This window comes from Gavialis gangeticus, unplaced genomic scaffold (genome assembly GCF_001723915.1).
Source record: "Gavialis gangeticus isolate Ggan-Ray unplaced genomic scaffold, GavGan_comp1, whole genome shotgun sequence".
Classification (NCBI taxonomy): Eukaryota; Metazoa; Chordata; order Crocodylia; family Gavialidae; genus Gavialis; species Gavialis gangeticus.
Window position 1 is genome coordinate 41,514,347 of NW_017728992.1, and position 22,128 is coordinate 41,536,474.

A 22,128-nucleotide genomic window follows, 5' to 3' on the forward strand; every position below is an offset into this window, starting at 1 on the left:
GGCAGAGAAGCTAATCCTCCCTGAACAGCCCTGGCTGGATGTTAAGAGACTGATTCAGAGCTGATTCACTCAGACTGCCTATTTGGGAGGGCAGTTGTGGACTGGAAGAATATCCAAATTTATAATACTTAACGCAAATATAAATTTCATAAATCTCATGATTCAGGGCTTCTTCCAGTTTCTACCTAGTAGGAATGCAGAGAGACTTCATGTGAAAGGAAAAGCTATTGCACATCTGCATTATTAATGCAAAGTTTCATGTGTCATCCTCTGAAATAGCAGGGGTCAACTTTTTGGCTGGAGTGCCACAAATAGCCCCGTACCATCCCAGAGCACCTCTACAGTTCCCTTCCGCTGCCTAATCTGTTCCTCTTCTTTCTGCTCCCTGTTCTGTGTTTCCTGTATGATCTCCTCCTCTGCTTTCTGCTTTCTGCCCTGTACTACTGCTCTGCTTTTTTATTACTGCCTGTGCTGCCTGTCCCCTCCCTAATCTAAGCACCACACACACAAGTTGCCCATGACGCTTGTGCCACAGGTTCGCCTGAAACATCTGATTCTGGCCAGTCTTGGAGGTTGGAACCTGGATTAGATGTGCCTCAGGCTACTATAACATTGTGAATTTGTATTTCCTGTTTTCAGCTGTATTTTAAAAAAAAACAGGTAAAATTATTGTATAGGCGATGACCATTTTCCCAGAAGAATATAAGCATTTTTTTTAAATTGTAGACTGATTTAAGATAACTTGTCTGTATGTTCTTATATACAGTGCATCCTTTAAAAACATTTGGTTCCTAGGTTGACAGAAAAAAAAGAAAGGATTCATGTTACCAGTACTTAAGTCTACTCACTCAAGTAGACTTAAAATAAGAGAAAAAATCAGATTGTCTAATTTGAGGAAAGAGTTCCTTAATAATTTCTCTCTCCTCTGGCATGTTGTTTACAAAATCAGCTAGTTTCTTACTTTCTATGTTTGGGAGAAATAGAATACAAGGAAACAATGCATACATAGTATTGTTCAGTTTTTAGTGAGGGAAAACGTTTCTGTGGTAACTTTTATTGGACTGCCTGTATAGTGAAAGCCTCCTGGCAAGCTTTTGGGCATCAACTGCACATCCTCAGGTCTAAAACAGAGGAAGATGCAGGAAAAAACTAAATATCAGAGAAAAGGTTTAATAGGAATGCAAACAGCATGCTTGGTGTGATGGAGGACTAAATGAGGAGTGAAGAGGTGTTATAAGGGTCAGTGGGTACAGACAGAAGAGCAGCTTCTTGCTGTAACAGAAAGCAAATTGCATGTGTAGGCATGCCCTCTCTGTATTAAGTCCCGATTTATTTTACTGTCCAGGAAAGTTATTACTTTCTGTTCCCAAGCCCATCTTCTGGGGATGTTTTGTATATTCCCATTGAGCATAAGAATTGTGAAGTTAGAGAGGGAGTGGCTGTTCTGTGAAATATATGCTCTTAGTGTCTCTATCTGTCATTTATATTTTTTCTATAAGAATTATATCTGGTATGTAGTTCCCATCTAGTTTTATTCACTTTGTTTCCTAGTGGGCATCTACTACATTGGATATCACATTTTGTGAATGCATGTGAAGGATCCATGGATTCTGATGGTTTTGTTGTGAGGGGTGTTGTTTGTTGTAGACTTGGAGACAAGTTGACAGGTATTGCAGTTATCATTAAGGTAAGATTGTGTCCCATTAGGGAGAGGAAGGGTGTTGATTGGAGGGAACTTTGCTTTTGCTGAGTTGGGCTAGTAGCTTGAAGGCAGGGAGTCAGAAAGGCTTGAAGGCTGGGAAGCTGGGGGAGAAATGGAGGAGGGGAAATCAAGGTCTGATTTAGTGATCTATCTTATATGTTCCAATGTGTATGTAACAACCAGGGGAATATAATAGGGTATTTCTTTTTGTATTGCAGTAGGTTATTGTGGGGTGTGTGACTCATTTAGAGATGTGATTTATTTCTCTGCAGGAGTATCCTTGCCAGGTACTTTTTTAGTTGGTGAATTCATAAACTTAGGGTGCAGACAGAAGTGCAGCTCTCTGTTGTAACTGAGAATGCTTTGTTGGAAGCATCCTGAGTTACAATTGCCTGGACCAAACAGAAGTTCACTGATGGTTCTAGGGGGAAGGGAAATCTAGCTGCTGGCTGCCAGCCTGCAGTTGGTTTCCCCTATCAATGGCCCCTCCTTCCTCCCAGCCTGTCCCTGTTTTCTGAATTGGAGGGGCAAAAGGGAGCAGAGGGAGCTCATTCTAGGGGTTCCCCAGCCAGTGCTGGAGGGTGGGGTGGGTGAATTGGAGCACTTTCCATCTTGGGGGGAGGGGTTTCCAATACACCCACCCCACCATCCAGCGGGGGCTTAAAACCCCCAGACCTAATTTCCTCTGCTCCCTTCCCCTCTCCCAGTTTGAAAACAGCTCAAAGCTGGAAAGCAGCACAGACAGAAATTACAGAAGATGCCCTGTTTTGAAACGTCTTCATCTGAGCCTTCATGCACTGAAGGTTCAGATTTTCACCTGATTGGCCATGTTTGAAGCAGTCTGCAGCCATGCACTTGTGTTTGGTCACAGCTATAGACCACTTTCTTTGGCCACTTTGAGCAAAAATTGTCACTTCTGTCTGTGCCCGTAGGGCAGGGGCAAGCAAAATATGGCCCTCAGGCCAGACCTGGCTCTCCAGGTCATTCTATCTGGCCTGAGGCACCCCTTCAAAAATCAATTATTACTGGCCTGAGGCTGCCCCTCTGAAAGCCAGCAGAAGTGGGCTTTCAGACGTCATGTGCCATGGGCCTGCATGGGCTCTGTGCTTCGACCTCCATGGGGCTCCTGGCACTCCATCTGGGAGCCCCATGTGGAAGCACTGAGAACAATGGTGTGTGACTGGACACCTGGTGGTGGGGAGGGAAGCTCCTGGCTGCAGAAGAGGGGAATGGGTGTTGGGTTTGTGGCTGGGGGAGGGATTTGTGGGTGGGTGTGGGCCCCCCCCACCACAGTACATAGCCCCCATCACTGGCAGCAACAGCAGGCGTGGGCCTGCTGCAGTCAGAGCCCCCAGTGGTGTGTAGCTTTGTGTGAATAGCAGGAGCTGCACTTGGTGGCACAGAGCCTATCTGGCCTGGCCCACTTGTGCTACCCTTCAAACCAAACCAAGCTAGCTCTGTGCCAGCATGTGGGGCTCCTGACACAGCAGGCAGGAGCTGTGAAACATTGTGGAGTCTCACATGGAGGCTTGAAGCCCACCTGACCTGATAACACGTGACTCCCTGCTGTTCCTGGTTCATGCACCATTGGGTCAGGCTGACTCTATGCCTCCACATATGGCTTCCTGCTGGAGTGCTGGAAGCTCCACATGGAGGCATGGAGCTGACCCAACCCAATGATGCATGTGTTCTGCCTTTAGTGCTGGAAACCCCATATATTGGCATGGGGCCAGCCTGGTCTGAGTCGAAGGCACATGCCGAGGGGTGGGGTGGGTGGGGTGGCTCTGTGCCACTATGTGCCATTCCTGGGATTCAGCCGGAGCCACGCGCCACCAGGGAGCTCTGCCTGTCACAGCAGCCTCAAGCTGAAATAATTGCCCACTCCTGGCTTAGGGGCTAGGAAAGTTGCTAAATTGATAGTCTTGAAGATGAAAGGCCTGTGTTTGTAACCAACACTATAGCACAAGAATCACCATTTTCTTCATTGTTCTAACTGTGCCCCTTTGCTCTTAAGTGAAGCTTTTAAGGACTTAACTATGTTTTACCCTTAGTCTTTTGTGTCTTTGAGACTTTAGAGAATCTCTTCCTGGTCCAATAAATATTACTATTATGTGGACCAAGGATACAAAACATACAGGCCATAAATTTAGCAGCAGATACTAGAAAGCTTCAACAACTATGGACCTAGACAGCACTTGGAATGACAGTGCAATTTTTGATGCAGTTCCCTGATGTATCAAGTTTTGTTGTAGAATTGTTTCTGTATAATGCTCTCTTAGGCTGCATCCAGATAACCACGGATGTGTGGTATGCGGTGCTGCAGACCTGTCTGTGGTGCCACACACCACGCATGCAGGCATTCCCTGCACTGCAACCTTGCAGCATAGAGGTTTTTGACTCTAGGAGATCATGGGGCTGGGGCACAAGAGTGCTCCAGTGTGGGGCTAGCTGGCAGGCAGCCCCCTCCACTGAAGCACACTTGTGCTCCAGCCAGCCCAGTCAGCATCTCTGTGTGCGCTGCTGTGAAGTAAAGAACTCCTCAGCAGGATAGTACTTGTATTTACTAACTTGTTGCAGTTAAATAGTTTACTCTGTCCTAATAGCACTATACAAAGAGACACTGAGACATTTACTACAGAGCTAATTAGGTAGCTCCACAGTTACCGTCTCCTGTAGACATGTCAATGTTTTGACAATTAGGTCATGCCCTAAATTCTGCATATAGTTAATTTAAAATTATGGCCAAAGTGTGAGGATGTTAATTGAGAGGGCATTCTGATTTCCTGCTCGTTGGGTCAGTTCTGGTAATTGCTTTTCTCCCCTCCTAAGGTAACATCCAGGTTTTGGTGCTGAGCTCATGCACTGTGGAGCTCCTGGCACAATGAATACCATAGAAGTAACACCTCTTGTTTTTTCAACTCCTGTGAATTTAAGAGTGATGATGCACTCCAAAATGATGTGAATGTTTTATACATGTAGATCTGGTATTACAAAATATTAAGTATAGTATATCAGAAAGTGCCATGTAGTAATGTTAAGTTTACCCTATGGAACCTCAAGCTGGCCTGTTTAAGACTGCTGCCAAACTTGTACTTCCAAATGCTCCTGTTTCCCCCTCTCACCAGGCTGAAGTACTAGTTCGATGTTCTGCTATTCATGCCTCTCTGCCACATGGTGTGGAATGTATGATGTTTTGTGATAAGGGCAAGCCTGCCAAGCAAAATGAAGACATGACACTTGCATTGATCTGACAGAGATGTCTGAAGCAGATAGGATAGAGGAGATCATATCCTGAATTTGGGCCTTATAGCCAGGGTGCCCAACTATGTAGGTCTTAATCAGACAATTTTTTTTTAATTGGCTCTGGCCTATGAAAATCTCCTCAGGTTATATCATCCATCCAACTCTGATAATTAATAACTTCAGATCTAAATAATACACTCCAAAAGTTATGCACCATAGATTCAATATATTACAAACTTATTCAATCTCCTTCAGTCTACATGTGCAATTAGTCTTGACTAAATTTACTGTGCATTAAGCTAATGTGCAGTCAGTGATTTTTTGGTAGGTGTCTAGCCCTGCAATGTGCACTTGGCTACCCTGCCTTCTTGCACTATGTCTGCTCCAGCCCCTGCCCCTGGCAGTGACAGCCAGTGCCCTGCTACTCTAGCCCTGCTCCTGGCAGTGACAACCAGCACCCCCTGCTCCTGCTGGCCATGGTGCTGGCCCTGCTGGCCCTAGCAGGCCCTTACCCTCCCCCCCCTCCCCAGCCCCAGGAAAGTTGTGCACTCACCAATGGGGGCCAGGTCACTGGATGCAGGAGGCCCTGGATGACCCCCCTCCTCCTGCATTCCCTGCTCCAGCCCACCTGCTCTGCCTGTCACACACCCCATACCCGGGGGACCTGTGGAGTCATGGATGGGGGCCAGGCATTGGGGGGCATGGACATAACTGCTAGGCCGAGGATGGTGTGCAGTAGGACTGTGTGAAGCTTTGGTCCCTAATTCAATTCAGCGGAGATTTGGCCCAATCTCTGAATCGGTGGCTGAATCTCTGAATCCAGATTGAATCAGAGAACACTTTAACTTCTCCAAATCAATTCAGAACCCTCCAAACTGATTTGGAGAGATTCAGACAAATTCAGGCATAGATACAGCTTTAAATGTTTTTTTCTACATACCTCTAGGTAACAGGGGCTCTGAACGCTGCAGTACTGGGGCAGCTGCAGTGTCCCACAGAAGCATGGTGGGGATCCCCAGTATGCTCAGCAGCAGACCCGGAAGTGGACCAGAAGCACTTCTGGTCCATTTCCTGGTCCACGCAGGAGGGCCCCCCGCTCCCTCCCTAGCTCAGCAACTGGTGCCTCCTGGGTCTGGGCGGGGCACCTGGGGTCCCCCTGAGGCTGACCCCCCAGTATGTTCTCTGGCAGACCTGGAAGTGGACTGAAACTGCTTCCAGTCCACTTCTGGGTTCGCTGCTGAATATGCTGGAGAGCCCCTCCCATGCTCCTGTGGGATGCTCCATGCGCCCCAGCACCACAGTGATCACAAGCTGCACCTCCTACCTCAAGGTATATAGAAAATTTTTGTTTAAAGCTGTGCCTGTGTCTGAATAACTGATTCACCGAATCAGCATCAAATCTTCAAATTCAGATTTGGCCGAATCAAATCAGGGACAGTGATCTGAATCAACAGATCAAATCACTGTCCCCAATTCGGGCTGAATCTAAATTCAAATAGAATAGGGCGCATTTTGCACAGCCCTAGTGTGCAGGGTCTGGTGGTTGGTGTCTTCAGCCTCCACTGCCCAGGCCTGAAGGACCATCTGCTGCCGGAGCAGTTCAGTGTGCTCCCACTCCATGGCCTCTGTCTGCACCCAATGCTTCCACTGTTCCTAGGTGGTCTCCCCCAGGCCTGCACTTGCACCTTACACTGCTCTGCCCCCACTACTGACTGCTGGAACAGGACAGTCTTAGCCAGTGTGTGCTGCTGGCACAGTGAGTGGCGTTGACTTGGGCCTGCATCCCCACTGGGGCTGGTAGGCTCTCTCCCATGCCCAGATGTTGGCCTTGCAGAGGCAAGAGACAGAAGCCTTTTGTGAGAATTGGCAACATTTCAGAGATAAGATGCTCTGCACCAGGGGTCATGTGCTGCTTGGCCTCATATTTGGGGGGTAAGCCATGCACAGGTGCTCAGGGATTATGGTAAATCAGCCGGGCAGGCTTGGGCCTAGGTGGCCACTGGCCAATACCCCCATCCCTGGTTGCTCCCCTGGGGTCAGCGGCCTACTGGGTGCTGGCTAAAGACAGCCTGCCTACCCTGCTCAATTCCCAGGTAGGGACAGCCGAGGCTGCTGGCAGAACCTGCTGCCATGGCTCCGCACCCAACTCCCCTCCTGCCATCCACTCTGCTGGGTTGCATCCCAGCTCATGACACCCAGGCTCAGGGTGCATGGGGCTCCAGGACAATTAAGGCAAGGAGCTGGCTTTGCCCCTGGCCTTCCCACTGGAGGATTCTCTGGGAAGGTGCCCCAGGGCTAGCCCCCCTACACTGCTGTTGTGTCCTAAGCATACTCCAGCTGCATGTGCTGGGTTGCATCTACACATGAGTTATTGTGCATTAACAAATCGCAACAAATTTGATACCTGCATTTACAGGTATCAAGTTTAGTTGTGAATAGCTATTTTACTGCTCAGTAAGGGCGTGCATGTGTAGCATTACTGCGTCTTGTGTAGATATACCCATAGTAGTTTTAATCTAGTTTAGCATAAATAGCAGTAGCACTATAGCCGGGACAGCAAAGCCTATTTTGGTAGGATACACAGAAGCTTCTGTACTTTGATTCCGAGGATGTGTTGAATCCTGTCCTACCATGTGTTCACTGTTATTACCTCAGAGAGCAAGATTCAAGTTAACATATGGGTGCTTGCACTACAATCTCAGCTTCATCTTGATACATAGGCATACTCTAAAGGCTGTAAATATGGTGGGCTGTTCTCCGTGCTTCTGTTTTTCCTGGATCTAAAATATTTTGCAATAACTTTTATCATAAGATTAGTGTCGCAGAGCACTTAGGTGCCCTGCCCCTGAGAACAGGGATGGCTCCAGAGAGCCCCCTAGTTGTGAGAAGGGGGAGGCGCAGCTGCCAGTTGCCAGGGCAACACAGGTGCTGGTTGCCGGGGCAACCAGTGAAACCCCCTGACAGGAAGGGCAGGGCTTAGCCCTTCTTAAACCCAGGCAGGAGGCTAGGGTGGCAGTTCCTCCTCTGACAGCCAAGGAGTGAGGAGCTCAGCCAGTGCGGCGAGAAGGCCAAGGTTTGGCTGCACGAGTATCCTCGGGTTGCTGCCATAAGCTGGAGTATTTTTGCCTGGTAGGGATTAACTGTTGTCTGACCAGATGGTTTAGCTTTATGTTATAGCCTGGGGGCTTTGTGTTTTGTGTTTTAACCGGAGGACCGGGTGAGGCTATTAGGGGTGGAGGAGGCCTCATAGGGACTCCCCAGTAGCGTGGGGGTTCCTGGCACTGGAGAAAGTGCAGTATGTTGCAAGGTGCATTGGCCTAGCCCCGAGAGTGCAGAGGGGTGGCGAGGAGCCCTGAGAATGCAGAGGGGCGGTGAGGAGCCCCGAGAGTGCAGGGGAGTCCCGAGAGCGCAGAGGGGTGGCAAGGAGCTCTTAGAGCGCAGAGGAGCCCCAAGAGGGCAGAGGGGCGGTGAGGAGCCCCGAGAGTGCAGAGGAGCCCCGCAAGTGGCAGAGGGGTGGCGGGGAGCCCCAAGAGTGGCAGAGGAGCCCTGAGAGTGCAGAGGGGCGGTGAGGAGCCCTGAGAGTGCAGAGGGACCCCAAGAGTGCAGAGGGGCGGTGAGGAGCCCTGAGGGCAAAAAGAGGGCCGAGACATAACAGGGCCAAAGTCAGATCACACCAGCACCATCTGCAAGGCTTGGGCTGCGGTGTAGGGGAGGAAAAGGAGCCGCAGATAGCACCCCCTGTCATCGGGGCACATAGAAATGGGCAGCCTCCCGCTAATTACAACAATCTATTAATTAAATAAGATCAAGGCGTGGCGGGAGAGTAAGCAGGCGGTTAGCCCATTACAGGAGGGCGGAGCCATACCCGGAGAGGCTCCAATAGTGGCACTCCTGTCATAATTAGCATAAAATTATAATTTATCAATTGGAGATCCCTCTGTCCATGCAAGATATGGTACTTTGTGGAAATCTCTTGGAAACCTGAAAACTTGCCCTGATCCCCTTTCATTACAAGCTTGTTGCCACATTAGTGACTATGTGGTTTGACAGACAACTGAAAATATGAGTTCCTTGCATGTTTCCCAATTATCTCAAAGCACTTTGTAACCATTAGATAAGCCTTTGAATGTGCCATAAAAGCTCTGTCTTAAATTTCAGTGCAATTAATTTTGGCTGAGTTCATACTATCTGCCTTGGGGTGGAGTATATACCTCATTTGAGGTAAATAGATGGTTCTAACTTTTATCTGAGCCTAATTTGCAGAAAATGAATTTTTCCAACCAGGAGACCTTATACCACCTTTCACCTCTCCTGTGAAATATGAATTTTCATTTCCACCTCGGAGAAATGCTACAATCTTTGCACTGTTCTATGCCTGAAGAAAGGCATGTGCTCCCAAAGCTTGCAAATAAAGATTTTTTTTTTTTGCAAATATCTAGTCGGTCTAATAAAAGATAATCACCTCTACCAAGAATTCTGATTCCTTGTGCTCCTAGACCAACATGGCTACAATCTGTACCTGTAACTCATTTGATGCAATTAGCAACTTGAAGCATTTCCTGCAGACCCACATAGAGAATGCATATGCAGATGATAAAGCTCGGAATAGAAGATGAAGATGGAATATTCTTTTTGTTTATAAGATGTCATGTTTATAAGATATTAATATAAATTTATATTCCTTGTGATTGCATTAGATCTGTGGGGTAGGACATATAGCTTCATGATACTTCTGCTAGCCATCTATGCTTTTGCTTTAGTATCAAGAGCTTCTAAAATGTTAATTACAAGAGTATCCCAGAAGACTAGCTTTGACTTAAACAAGACTTTCAGGGTCTACTAAGTTCTAAATGTTTGAAATTATTGTTTTGCTAGGAGTCAGGTTTTCTTTTTCATGCAGCACTTTTTCTCAGGTTTAAGCTGTTATGTGTGGGTAGTCTCCCTTAGTGGTTAGACCAGGAGGGACCAGAGACAAGGTAACCTGGGGGTTAATCAAGGTCAGAAAGCAAAAGTAGAGTCAAAGGTGAAGCCAGAATTGAGAGCAGAGAACTGGAACAGAGAATGCCAAAGGTCTTACAGGCTAGGGACAGAAGTCAGTTCTGTACCTCACTGAAACATGTACCTCACTGATTACACACAAACTGGCTTAAGTGATCAGAAACTGGTTTAAATCTGTAACAGAATAGAAGCTCTGTGCACATAAATCAGTTTCAAAATGTCTGAAACTTGTTTAAGATAAACCTAGTTGAATGTAGTATCAGACTTTACTGATTTGGGTCAAACCAGTTAATGAAGCTTCTGTCCCAGACCCTATCCTGAGATTCAAGTTAAATCAGAGTCCTCCAGCATGCTTTTCAGCTCACACTTACTACTGGCTGCAACTGTGGACTACAAATCCCAGAGGCACTTGGAAGCAGGATGAGCAACTCTGCTGAGTCCTGCTGCTGTAATTCTGGACCGCAAATCCCAGAGACCTCAGGGGTAGCAGGAAGTGAACACACAGCCATAGAGCTGTGCTCTAGCACCCCCTCAGCCAAACTTCTGACCTGAACCACTGCAGGCTTGTGGCTGCATTTCCTGAATCAAAGGGAAATATTTGTTCAATTTAATCTGTGCAACTAACCTGCAAAGACTGAATCGATTCAGCCTCTGGCTTTTTGACTGTCTGTACCTAGCCACAAGGATCAGAAGGCAGAGTCAGAACCACAAATCAAAACCATAAAACTCACAAGGAAACACACAGAAGGTCAGAAGCAAGAACTTTAACATTACCCCAGACAAGACGAATGTGAGCTAGGAGTGGGTGAGGCCTGTTGCCAATGGTTTCAGGGGACTGGCTGCCCTGATTACTTCACTCAGTCCAAATGGGATCAGGACACTGCTCAGGCTTGCTACAAGTGATGTTTGTTCAGGGGATGCCTTTTTGTGATCTCTTGATTAGGACTGGCTGGGTCCAGCATTATTTATGAAGTTATATCCTGTAATATATTCCTCAATTTTTAAAGGAAAATTCCATAATAGAAATGAGGGTTTGACATTTTTTTGCTATTATATTAGTATATCCTAGTGACAGGCATGAGAGATATTAACAGTAAAGAGCTGAGTTTATGCCTTGCATGTAGCTATTGATTTTTGTTCAGTAGATGTACAAGCTGGACAAAAATGTGTATGAAGATTGCAAAGCCTCTAGAAGTGATTTTCATGCTACGGCATTTGGTTATTTCAACACAAACATTTACCAGCTGTCTTTATTGGATATTTAATAAAATCTGTCAATAGTCCTGAATAATCTAAAACTGTGATAACAAATAAGACCAGTAGATGGACCCAAAGATATAAAATCAGACTTGTAGGGAACTTGGCTACCACAGAAATTCTCAGTATGTGGATCAAATAGAAAATAACTGCTTTTTAATGAATGGCTATTTCCTATTTGCATTTGTTACTTTTCATTTATCCAGCCACTGCCACATTTTTTCTTTGATTTAGAGCTTAGGCTGTAATGTTTGTCTTATTTCTTATAGCATTTATTGCATTAGGACCAGAAAAGATAGAAATCTAGGGGACAACCATAGCCTGGGACAAATTCAACATAGAGTAAGTAGGTAGATTCTTAGAAGTCATGAGAAAAATTCATAAGTTGGACATTTACCTAATAGCATATAAGCCTCTTGCAAATATTAATGGTTATACTATGCAACTGGATGTTGCAGTAAAACTTTGATCATTTAAATCTTTAAATTACTAAAGCTTTTAAATCAGCTACTCTTTTTAAAGTGGAATGGAAATAGGATAATCAAGATGTGTGTGTGGTTACTGCTACATACATTTGATATTTGGAGACTTTGTCTGTCTTTTTCTTTTCGGTTTTTTTTTCCTTTTATTATTTTTTTTAATAGCACCAACATCAGACTGTTTGACTGTGTGTGCTGGAATTTGTAGCTCACACAGCATGGCCAAACGAGCAGGCATTTGCCTCTTGCCCCGTCTCAAACCCCTTTGAGATGGGGCAAGAGGCATGTGCAGGAACGAAAAAATGTTCCCTGTGCTGCAAACTTGCAGTGCAGGGACAAAATTAGATGCCTGGATATCCAGGGGTCTAAAAAAACTGCTCCGCAGAAGAACGGATCAAGGCATGGTCCCAGGCCATGCCTGGAATTAGTCCTCCAGAAGAGATGCTTTGGTTTCAGCCAGAGCATCTCTTTGGTGCTCCTGCTGCCCCCAGCGCTGTCCTAGGTAAGTAAGGGAATGGGAGTGGGGGGTTTATGGGTGTGAGGGGTGGCAAGGGGGTGTGGGGGGTGGTTTGCGAGTGACGCAGGGGGATGTCCCCGGAGCTGTGGGGGGGCAAGTGGCCAGAGCAGCCTTGGAGGGACCTGGCCTGGACCAGTGCGGCTCGCTAGTCCTGCTTTGCACTGGAGCCAGTTGCATGGCTCTGGGAGGTGAACACAGGAACAGTGCCTCCTGGAGCTGTGTGACCCACTCCAGTACAAAGTCAGACTAGCAAGCTGCACGGGGCTGGGCTGGGTCCCACCGTGCACCACCTCCCTACAGGCACAGCAGTGCAGAGGTGGGACCCATCCCTGTGCCAAGCCCATCCAGGTCCTGCCAGCCCTGGGGCAGGGGGGAGGTGTGGTCCTCCGTGGGGAACTGGGACCCTGGCTGGGGGAACTGTGGCCCTCCATGGGGAAGCTGGGGACCTGTGGGTGGGGTGGCATTCCATGTTCTGTGTGGGGGGCTGTACTCTGTGGGGGACAGGGGACCCCCCTCTCTTGAGCAGCTCACCCACACTCACAGTTCCCCCAGCAATTGCCCCACACCTACCCACACACCAACCCACATCCCTCCATATACACCCACCCACCCACCTTCCCCCTACACCCCTTCCCACCCCCTTCCTGCAAACATAACGTCCCATCACACCCCTATCATGTGCGAAAAAACCAAAAGCACACAGCAACACATAGGTATTTAGAATTTATTTTATCATGATGATAGAGACACTGGTAGGCTTCCAAACTGCTTTAACATTTTAAATATACCAATATACCAATAAAGCATTGCCCAACTGATTTCTGTCTCTCTAGATACGTGTGTGTGTGTATAGAGTGGTCTTTTGTTTTAATTGTGGAAGAACATGGATTTTGGGGTATTTTTTAAAATGGATTTGGGATGCTGCTGCAGCAGTCCAGCTGGCACAAGGGGTAGTGTTACCCATGATACCAATTGGCTGGGCCCCAGAAGCTCCTGAGAGTGAGTAGCCCTGAGCTGCTTTTCAGGGCACCTTTTTGTATGGATGGGGCCAGGACAGGGCAGCTTTTTATACTGCTGGAGACAGCACAGGTGCTGGCCCCAGGCTCTAGCTCCCCCGGGCTGCAGACCTGGGAGGAGTCAGGCAGGGTTATTTTGCCCCAAGTGGCACAATTTTCTCCACAACAAAGTGCATGTCTGAGCACATGTGCTGAGGCAAAAAGCCCCAGCTCAAATTTGCATCACTTCTATTTGAGCTGCTGCAAGTGCAAGTGCATGTGTGGACACATCCACAGTGTCCTTATCTGTTAAGAATGTAATATTCTATGGTTTTCTTAGCCTTTAGAATGCTTACCATGTGATAATATAATGTCACAAAATACAAATTTACTTGAGAACATTTCTAGAACATCTCTGTGTTCTACAGAATATGCATAGCCAGCACTTTAGCTCTGCTTACTGATGAAAGCTTGTATATGTTTAAAGAATATTTTTTTGAACCTCCCCACTGGGAAATCAGTTTATTTTTAAGCATGTATATGTGTGTATTTTCTCCTTTTACCTGGAGATTTAGTTGTGCCATTGGTATTGATTTATTTATTCTTCAGAGCTCTTCAGACACCTGTTGATTCTCCCCCCTACCTTTTTTGTATGCTATACTTTCAGGAATTGTATCAAACTCTGCTGTTCAAAAAGTGGACTGTTTATGTTATAGACAGTGAGATACATAGGCAATGACTGTCAGTAATACACCCTGGGCGTGTCTACACATGTACATTTACTGCACGTTAACCAAAATTACTGCGCAGTACAGGTGTACTTCCACATGTGCATGCCCATACTACATAGTAACTATGGTGACTTGAGCATCTGTACAGCGCCTTGAGCATCTGTACAGATGCACCTCCACATATGCATGCCAGTACTACATAGTAACTATGGTGACTAGATCATGCAGGTATCAAATTTACGCCCAATTAGTTACAGTGCAGTAATGCACATGTAGGCACATTGCTGTGCAGTAACACCATGTGTGTGGACTGACTTGGGACTAACTTTATTTCCAAGTCAGTTCACACACAGCATTAATGCACTTCAGTGCCTGCAAGTGTAGATGCCGGCCTATTCCCAAATAGTGGGCAGTAATTTACTGTGCAGTAAATTTAAGCTGGCATATATGCACATGTAGACATGCCCTCTGTCTACTCACTCCTGCTTACCAGACTACAAGCCAAAAAATGTGACAGTGAAGTCACTCCAAGGATATTCCTTGCCACTGCTCTCAAGAACTCTCTCTGGCATGCTTGGCAAAGGCAGTGGGGGATGTCCTTCAAAGTGATCTCACTGCTGCATTTTTGGGTTTGGCAGCAGCAGAATAAAAATCAGCAGGTGGATTTTATATTTTAGTGGCAACCTCAAGAGCAAAGCAGACATACCCCTTTAGGATATGGTAGCTAAGAACTCTCCAGTGTGACAGTAACTGTGAGTCACAGCACTCAGTTTAGAGCCAACAGTTCCTCTGTGAGGAGGAGGATCAGGCTGACTCCTTGTCCTCTGAAAACCTTTGTTAAATTTGCAGTGTAGTGACCAACACCCAAAACATCTATGGAAGCTAAGACACCATGAGGTATCCTGTCAAGACCCCCAGAAAGAACATAAGCAGGGAAGATGAAGGTGTGTCAGGCTATCAGCACAAAATAAACTTGTTGGTGTAAGTGATGCAGGTGTATTTAGGGGTTTGTAAGGACATCATTAACATGGATGGATTATTAACTATTACCCAATAGCACAAGAACTCACATTCAACTACTTGATCCCCCACAATCTTTGCCTCATATTAAATAGTGGGATAGGCAAAGGTGTTGGAAGATCCTATGGGTATACATCAGAAGAAACAGATATTAAGTTAATGCAGACTTATTTTAACCTCTTTTATTTGGAAATTGGGAAGGAAATTTTGAGAGAACAAGATTTCTCATGGGATTTGCAATATTTTTTGCTTTTGGCTGACTTGGAAAATTATATAAGAATAGCCTTTCTTGTGGTATTCAGACATTCCTTTTCACTGTCCTTGGTTGAAAGCAGAAAAATCTGAAGCACGCATAATTAAAGAAAAAAAGTCCTGAATCTTTGAACCTAAAAAGGTTCAATTCTACTTTCAAGGGATGTTCTTATTTCATAAAAGCTAGTCTGATTAAAGTTCTTTTTTGTTTGTTTGGTTAGTTGGGGTTTTTTGGGGGGGGTATTTTTGTTTTGGAGGACCATAGTTACAGTTTTTAAAGGCAGAAGCAACCATTTTGATCTCAAGGAAAGATGTAAGAATCATATGACTTCCCCAGTGCCTCACAGAGAGTCTGAACCTCTACTTCCTGAATCCTGATCAGTCCCTTAAGGCCAGGGGTGGACATTACACACAAACCAGTTTAAGTGATCAGAAACTGGTTTCAACCTGTAACAGAACAGATGTTCAGTGCACATAAACCAGTTTGAAAATGGCTGAAACTGGTTTGAGATAAACCTGGTTGAATATAGTATCAGACTTCACAGATTTGGCTCAAACCAGTTTATGCAATATCTGTCCCAGACCCCTTGCTGGTTTAAGATTATACCAGACTCCCGCAGCATCCCATCATTCTCTCTGGGCTGACTCCCTCAGCATCCCCTCCCCTCTGCTCCCTGGCTGCAGCTCTGGCAGAGAATTGCAGGCACAGAGTGTCTGCCTGGCTTCTCCCTGCTAAGCAGGGACTATTCCCCTTGTCCCTCTGCCTTACACAGACACCTCAGCATTAGCTAGCAGACCATGTGCTGGCTACAGTCTATGCTGTGGGAGATGACAGAGGTAGGCAGGCTGTTTGGAGCTAATCAACAAGTAGCTTAATGTCCTTCCTTAGAAGTGCTGTTTAAGAAAAGCTCCATTGCGAGAGGCTTTGTTTTTTTAATGGATTGATAAATACTGAGTTAGGGGTGATAAACATTGCTTGCTGGGAAGCTCAGGAGGAAAGTGGGGAGGGAATAATCAGAGCATCCTGCCTGGGCCTGGCCACGCACCCACCTCAGCTCAGCTCTGTGGAAGTGAGGGAGGGCTGCTCTAGTGTCCCCAGATTCTAGCCTGAGCCACTGCAGGCATATGTCTGCATTTCTAAAATAAAAATGGACTGCCTATCCACCTCCAAATTGGTTCAAGCTTTGCAAAAATGAATCAATTCAGGCTCAGGCTTTTTGAATGTCTGTCCCTAGCCTAATTCTACAACTATTTTATAGCCATTGTTTCCTCTGTGGCAATGAGGTTCCTTGAAGCCATTTTCTCTTGATATTCCTTGAAGCCATTTACTTTGAGCCAGATTCAACCATGAACATTCAGACTGTGAAAATCATGGAGTCACATTCAGTGCAAGCATAAATAGTGGTGAAATCATAAGCTGGGTATAATTTGATCAGAAAAAAATAAAGAATTTTGGCATTCTGTGGACCAAATTCTGACATCAGTTTACTAGGCTAGTGGGCTTATTTTGCATTTATATCACTGAGGATCAGAAATAGTCCCCTTATTACCAGGACCTTTCATTATTTTGAAATTTTACACTTGGCAACTTGAAAATTCCTTTTGTCTCATAAGAAATGTCCCTTAGATTCTAAAGACTTTTGTTATCTAACGTAACTTTTCTCAAAGCAATCTTCCTTGTTGTATTCAAGATGTATTAGTATTCCATATGTTGTACTTGTGATGCATCATAATTGGATCTAAATATATATTTTAAAAGTCTTTACAAATTTGGGAATAAAGAAATTTCTGTACAAAGATGTCTCTTAGGACAAAAATAAAAATAACTAAAGCATATCAAAAGTAATCACGTCTAGCTCTGCCACAGATTTCCTAGATGACTTCTGACAAGTTACTTACTGCCTTTCTACTTCCTATAGCCCATATTTAAAATGGAGATGATATTTTTTCTTCCAAAGCTAGAGGTGGAATTGGATAGTGTGGTTTAAGGGAGGTCTTTTCAAAAGTGCCTAAGCATTTTGAGCATACTATTTTCAAAGCCAAAATCAACAGGAGCTGGGTGTCTAAGTCTCCTAGGTACTTGTGAAAATCCCACCTTAATTCATTAAAGCCCTGATTCAGTGAAGTACTGAAGGAGCTACTTTCTTAAAGTTAAGCTCTGGGAAATATTTTGAGAACCTCTGAAGGCACTCTGAAGCAGCGAAATATTGTAATGTACTATTGCTTACAGTTACTTTGAGCAGATATATTTTGTACTGACAGAGTGGGTTGTTTAAAATGTCATGGAATGTTATCAATAATAATCCTGAAACATTTCCCGAAGTGGAAATCAAATTCAAATCTAAATGGGAAATAACTTGAGCCAAAGTGTCTCACTGCTAACAAATTAATACATAGTGATTTTCTTTTACGTTCTCAAAGTTGAGAGAAAATTTATGTTATATTTACTCATTTTTTGTGTGGCTTTTTTGGTGTTACCAGTGTGCCCAGTGATAGAAAAAATGACCCAATGCTTACTCAAAATGGCTTTCAATTGGGACTCTGCCAAGAATGCTGGCAATGTAACCTTTTCAGATTTCCCAACTTAGTCTGTTCATGATGCTTGTTTAGCATGTCAGTATCTGGAAATCTCACTGGCAATGTACTTATGATTCTTGGCTCTTCACCTGTTCCAGGAATGTGGGCCCAGCCTCAAGTGCTGTACAATCTGTATGCTAGCCCCAAGTGTGTTGAGTCATTGCTTAGCCTTTTCTGTGCCTGGCTTTAATTTAAGTATTCCAGGAAATATAAAGTAGAACTCCTGATTATTGATACCGCCTCTACCTGGTGTTACTAATGTTCTGAATCACATGCTCAAGACTTTCATTCCTAGACAAATTTAGGGAAAGCTGAATGTCTACAAACAGATTGCAATATATTTTATTCTAGACATGGAAACATCCTCCCATATTAGAAAGCCAAAACATATTGTCTTCATTAAAATGCCTTTGGTGGGTTGTTATAGGATTTTAGACTACATGGAAGAGTTTCTTTACTGATACAGAGGTGGTGTCATGAGCAATCTTGATTTTTAATGACAATTATTAATAAAAAATATAGAATACAAAGTAATATGTCACTCCCCCCAGCAATCTTTCCTGTCCAAGTGCAGGTGGTTTGGACCCAATGATCTTGTAAGGGATCTTCCAGCCCCTCACATCTATGAATTCATGAATCTATGTCATTGTTTTCCAGTGTGCCAAGTTGAATCTCTCTAATTCTACCAGCAATGAGTTTCAGAGCTCTTTAGAAATTATACCATAGATGACATATTCTTACATATATTTTGGGGAAAACAATTCCATTTGTTATGGCTTTCTCCTCTTTTGCCCCTTGTCGCAGGGCACTTAGGTGCTTGCTCCTAAAAGACCAGAAACTGCCTGGGAAGAACCCAAAGAGCCAGACAGGAGCCCAGGTGCAGGTTGCCATGGAAGCTAGATAATGAGGAAATTAGCCTGCACCTGCACCTGGTCAGGTGGCTGGAAGGGGCAGGGCCCTGGGCCCATATAAATCCCAGGACGAGGACTAGGAGGTAGTTCTCTGCTGGTGGCCAAGGGAGAAGGATGTGGAGGGAAGAGGCCTGACTAAGTTCTGCTCCGGGTAATGTAGAGGGGCTGAGCACATCTTACGTAGCTTGTGTTATGTTATAGCCCAGGGGCTTATGTTTTGTTTGCCGTTTTATAAGACCGGTGGTTTGGGTGAAGCTATTTGGAGAAGGAAGAGGCCTCATTGACGGCCCATGGCATCAGGGGGGCACAAACCCCGGCACCGAGGGGTGCAGAGACATGGGCTGCAGAGAGCCCAGTGAGGACAAGGGGCTGAATTATAATGAGGCCTAGGTATGCCAATGCCAGTACCATCTGTGAGGCTTAGGGAGTGGTAAAGGGACGGTTGGAGCCACGCATGTAGCCCATAAGGCTAGGGTGCCCTAAAACACCCACTGTAAAATGAGACCCATAAAGGGTCCAGGAACCCATGGGGTCAGAGTCCAAGAAATTATGTCCAAGAGGACTTAAAGGCAGCCTCCCTATTTTTATATTTCCATCAAAGATGTGGTGGGCAAGAACTGAGGGTGCCCATCAGGCCAAATTGGTGTGGTCAAGGGGCCTTGAGAGATCACAGCCATTCTTAAGGACCCTGTCCCGTGACACCCCGATTCTTCTAATTCATCTAGATAATGTATTACATTAGTTAAGTTTAGAAACTCAATAGTTGGACAAGGTTCATCAAACATTTTCCTAACGTTTATGAATTTTAGAGCAAACAACCAGTTAAGAGCCAAACTGTTTAGGTTTTACAGAATTGAGTTTAAGTGTACAGTTTTGTATGGTTTCATAAGTGTTTTTTATTGTTTTGACTCTGGCTTACTATAACACTTGAAATGTGTATCAGACCTAAGAATCAAAGCAGATTTGGTGAGGTGAGAACTCTCCTGATTCACATGCACAGAATATTTCCACACAAACACAGTGACATTACCACATTTTTTTCATGGCTAACGCAAATGTACATTGGGGAATGGAGAACAAAAATAGGATTTAAAATTTTTTTTTAAGTTAGTGGTAGCCATCCTGGGGGCAAGTATTTAGATATTTAGCACTTTTGAAAGTCTATTTAAAACCCAATAAGATTCTTTCTCGCTACTTTTTCTTAATTTCCCATCAAGAAATGCAAACAAAGAAATCTATCTATGCAGAAAGAAAAATATAATATAACTCATGGGAAATGTTCCGATTACTTCACAAAATGCCTATTTTGTTTCCTTTCAAATTCGTAAGCAGAAAAATGCACTGAACTTCTAGTGCTCATACATACTTCAAATAGAGACTGCTTATCCAAATTGTGTCTCTCTAAAAGCCTTGAAGTCCTGCTTTTTAGAGTGGGGTGGGAATCCCCAAGCTTGCCCAGTAAGCTCACTGGCCTGTGCAGAATCGGGGCAGGCAGTGGGCCCAGCTATGTTGTGCCTTGTTAGTGTTTGGGGCTATTTCTAGTGCTAGACCACCCTGATCAGAGGTAAAATTGTTACTGAACCTTGACAAGGGAAGTTTGCTCTTTCTGCCATCCCTCCCTCCTTGTGCACCCATGCAGGGCTAACCACAATATAGTCCTTAAACTGAAAAAAATCAGTTGCTCAATCACTCCTCCCCTACTTGAAACTGTTTTGTTTATTTCTCATTGCAGCCAGGCCTACAGGCATTTTTCCCATCTAAAGTCCTTCCACATTTCTTATGCCAGTATTTGTATTATTGTTAATTATATTGTTTAAGGGCTCTTCCACAGCTGCTTAAAGTGCACTTAAACTCTGAGAAATGACTCTCAAAGGAATGTTACTGTGGGATTCCGTGCTTGTCTTAGTCATTTCTAGATTGAATTTGATCATTTTAGAGATTAAAAAGAGACCTTTCCTAATATGCTCTCTGCAAAGTAACCATGGAATCTAAGCAAAAACGCTTCTGGCTTGTACTTCATTATTAATAACAGAGATTATGCATTGGGATCTGTAATTCTGTGAGGGATTCATGCAAAAGAATTGAAACTTATCTCCTTCAGAGAAGATGCTTTGATGCTTACAGAACACCGATTTAGTGCTGGGGAGCTGAGGCACAGAGCGCCTAACTGTCTTGTCTAAGGTTTTATAGGATATCTATGGGTATAAAATGAATGGCCTTTGTGCTGCCATGAATATTTTTATGGTGGCATAAAGGCCAAGAAAACAGATATCCATGCTCCTTGTCACGCCACAAATACCCCAAAATTGTGGCCATGATATTGGTGGCATGATTTTGTGCCACTATTTTCAGCCCAAATCTGTTTACTTTAAGGCAAGAAAGTGCATGCAGCCTGGAGCTGTCCGTTTTCTCCAGCTGCCTTGGGGAGGCACTCATGTGGTTTTAGGTGCCTGATCCTGCATTCCCTGCAGGAATATTCCTGAGGCATGCAGGACCAGGCCCCTGAAGTCTCAAGAGCACCTGCCCAGGTTCTCTTGTTTGGGCTTCCCTGCATGTGCAGCAACACAGGGCTGGGACTGCTAATCAGCTGATTGTTTAAACTCTCGAAAACATTCTGTTATGGTCCTGGAGTGGGTTTGGTGTGCAATGATTGGCAGTCCCAGCTCTGGGATTGCACTGGAAGTGGTTTTCCCTACTTACAGAAATGCCCTAGAGTTTCCCCATGATTCTAGCATCTCTGCAGATGAGAAGTACATCACCCATTGTCATGCAGGATCAGTAAAGATGGTCAGTTGTGCTGGGACACATCAGGTAATCACTATCAATATTTAAAGAAATATGCGTTAATTATTGGGCCTGGAATAAGAGACATGGAAGGTGGGAAAATACCTGTAGGCCTGGCTGCAATGAGAAATGAACACATCTCAGCACAGCTGATCCACTTCATGTGGCAATGTCTATTTATATCCTATGGTAGAAAAGAGAATTTTTTGCCAGGTTTCCCTTGTCCCAGGTTAGTACCCTACAGGTTTCCTGTGTCCCAGATTACCCTACTCTGCCAGACTTCTGGTCTTCCCCTTCATTGCTATATTAAGAGGAGGAAGAGAGAGAAAGAAAAAAAAACCCTGTATTACTTAAATTAGAGATAAGCAGGTATGATATTGAAAATTCCCAGGGATCAAATTCAGAGTGAGAAAGCACCCATTGGTATATAATCACTGAATTGCCCTTCTAGATGTAGATTTTCTGTGCCTCTGGTTAGCTTTGACTTTTAGTCAAAGCTTCATTGTGCAGTATAGTATGTTTCTCCAACACTGTGAATGAAAACACTGCACACATAATGTTCAGAGATTTAATTGAAAATATTTTGAGCTTAATTGCTGCATTGGCCCTCTTCATTAAGTACATTATATTATGTGACTGCTTGTGTTTCTATATGAAGTGTG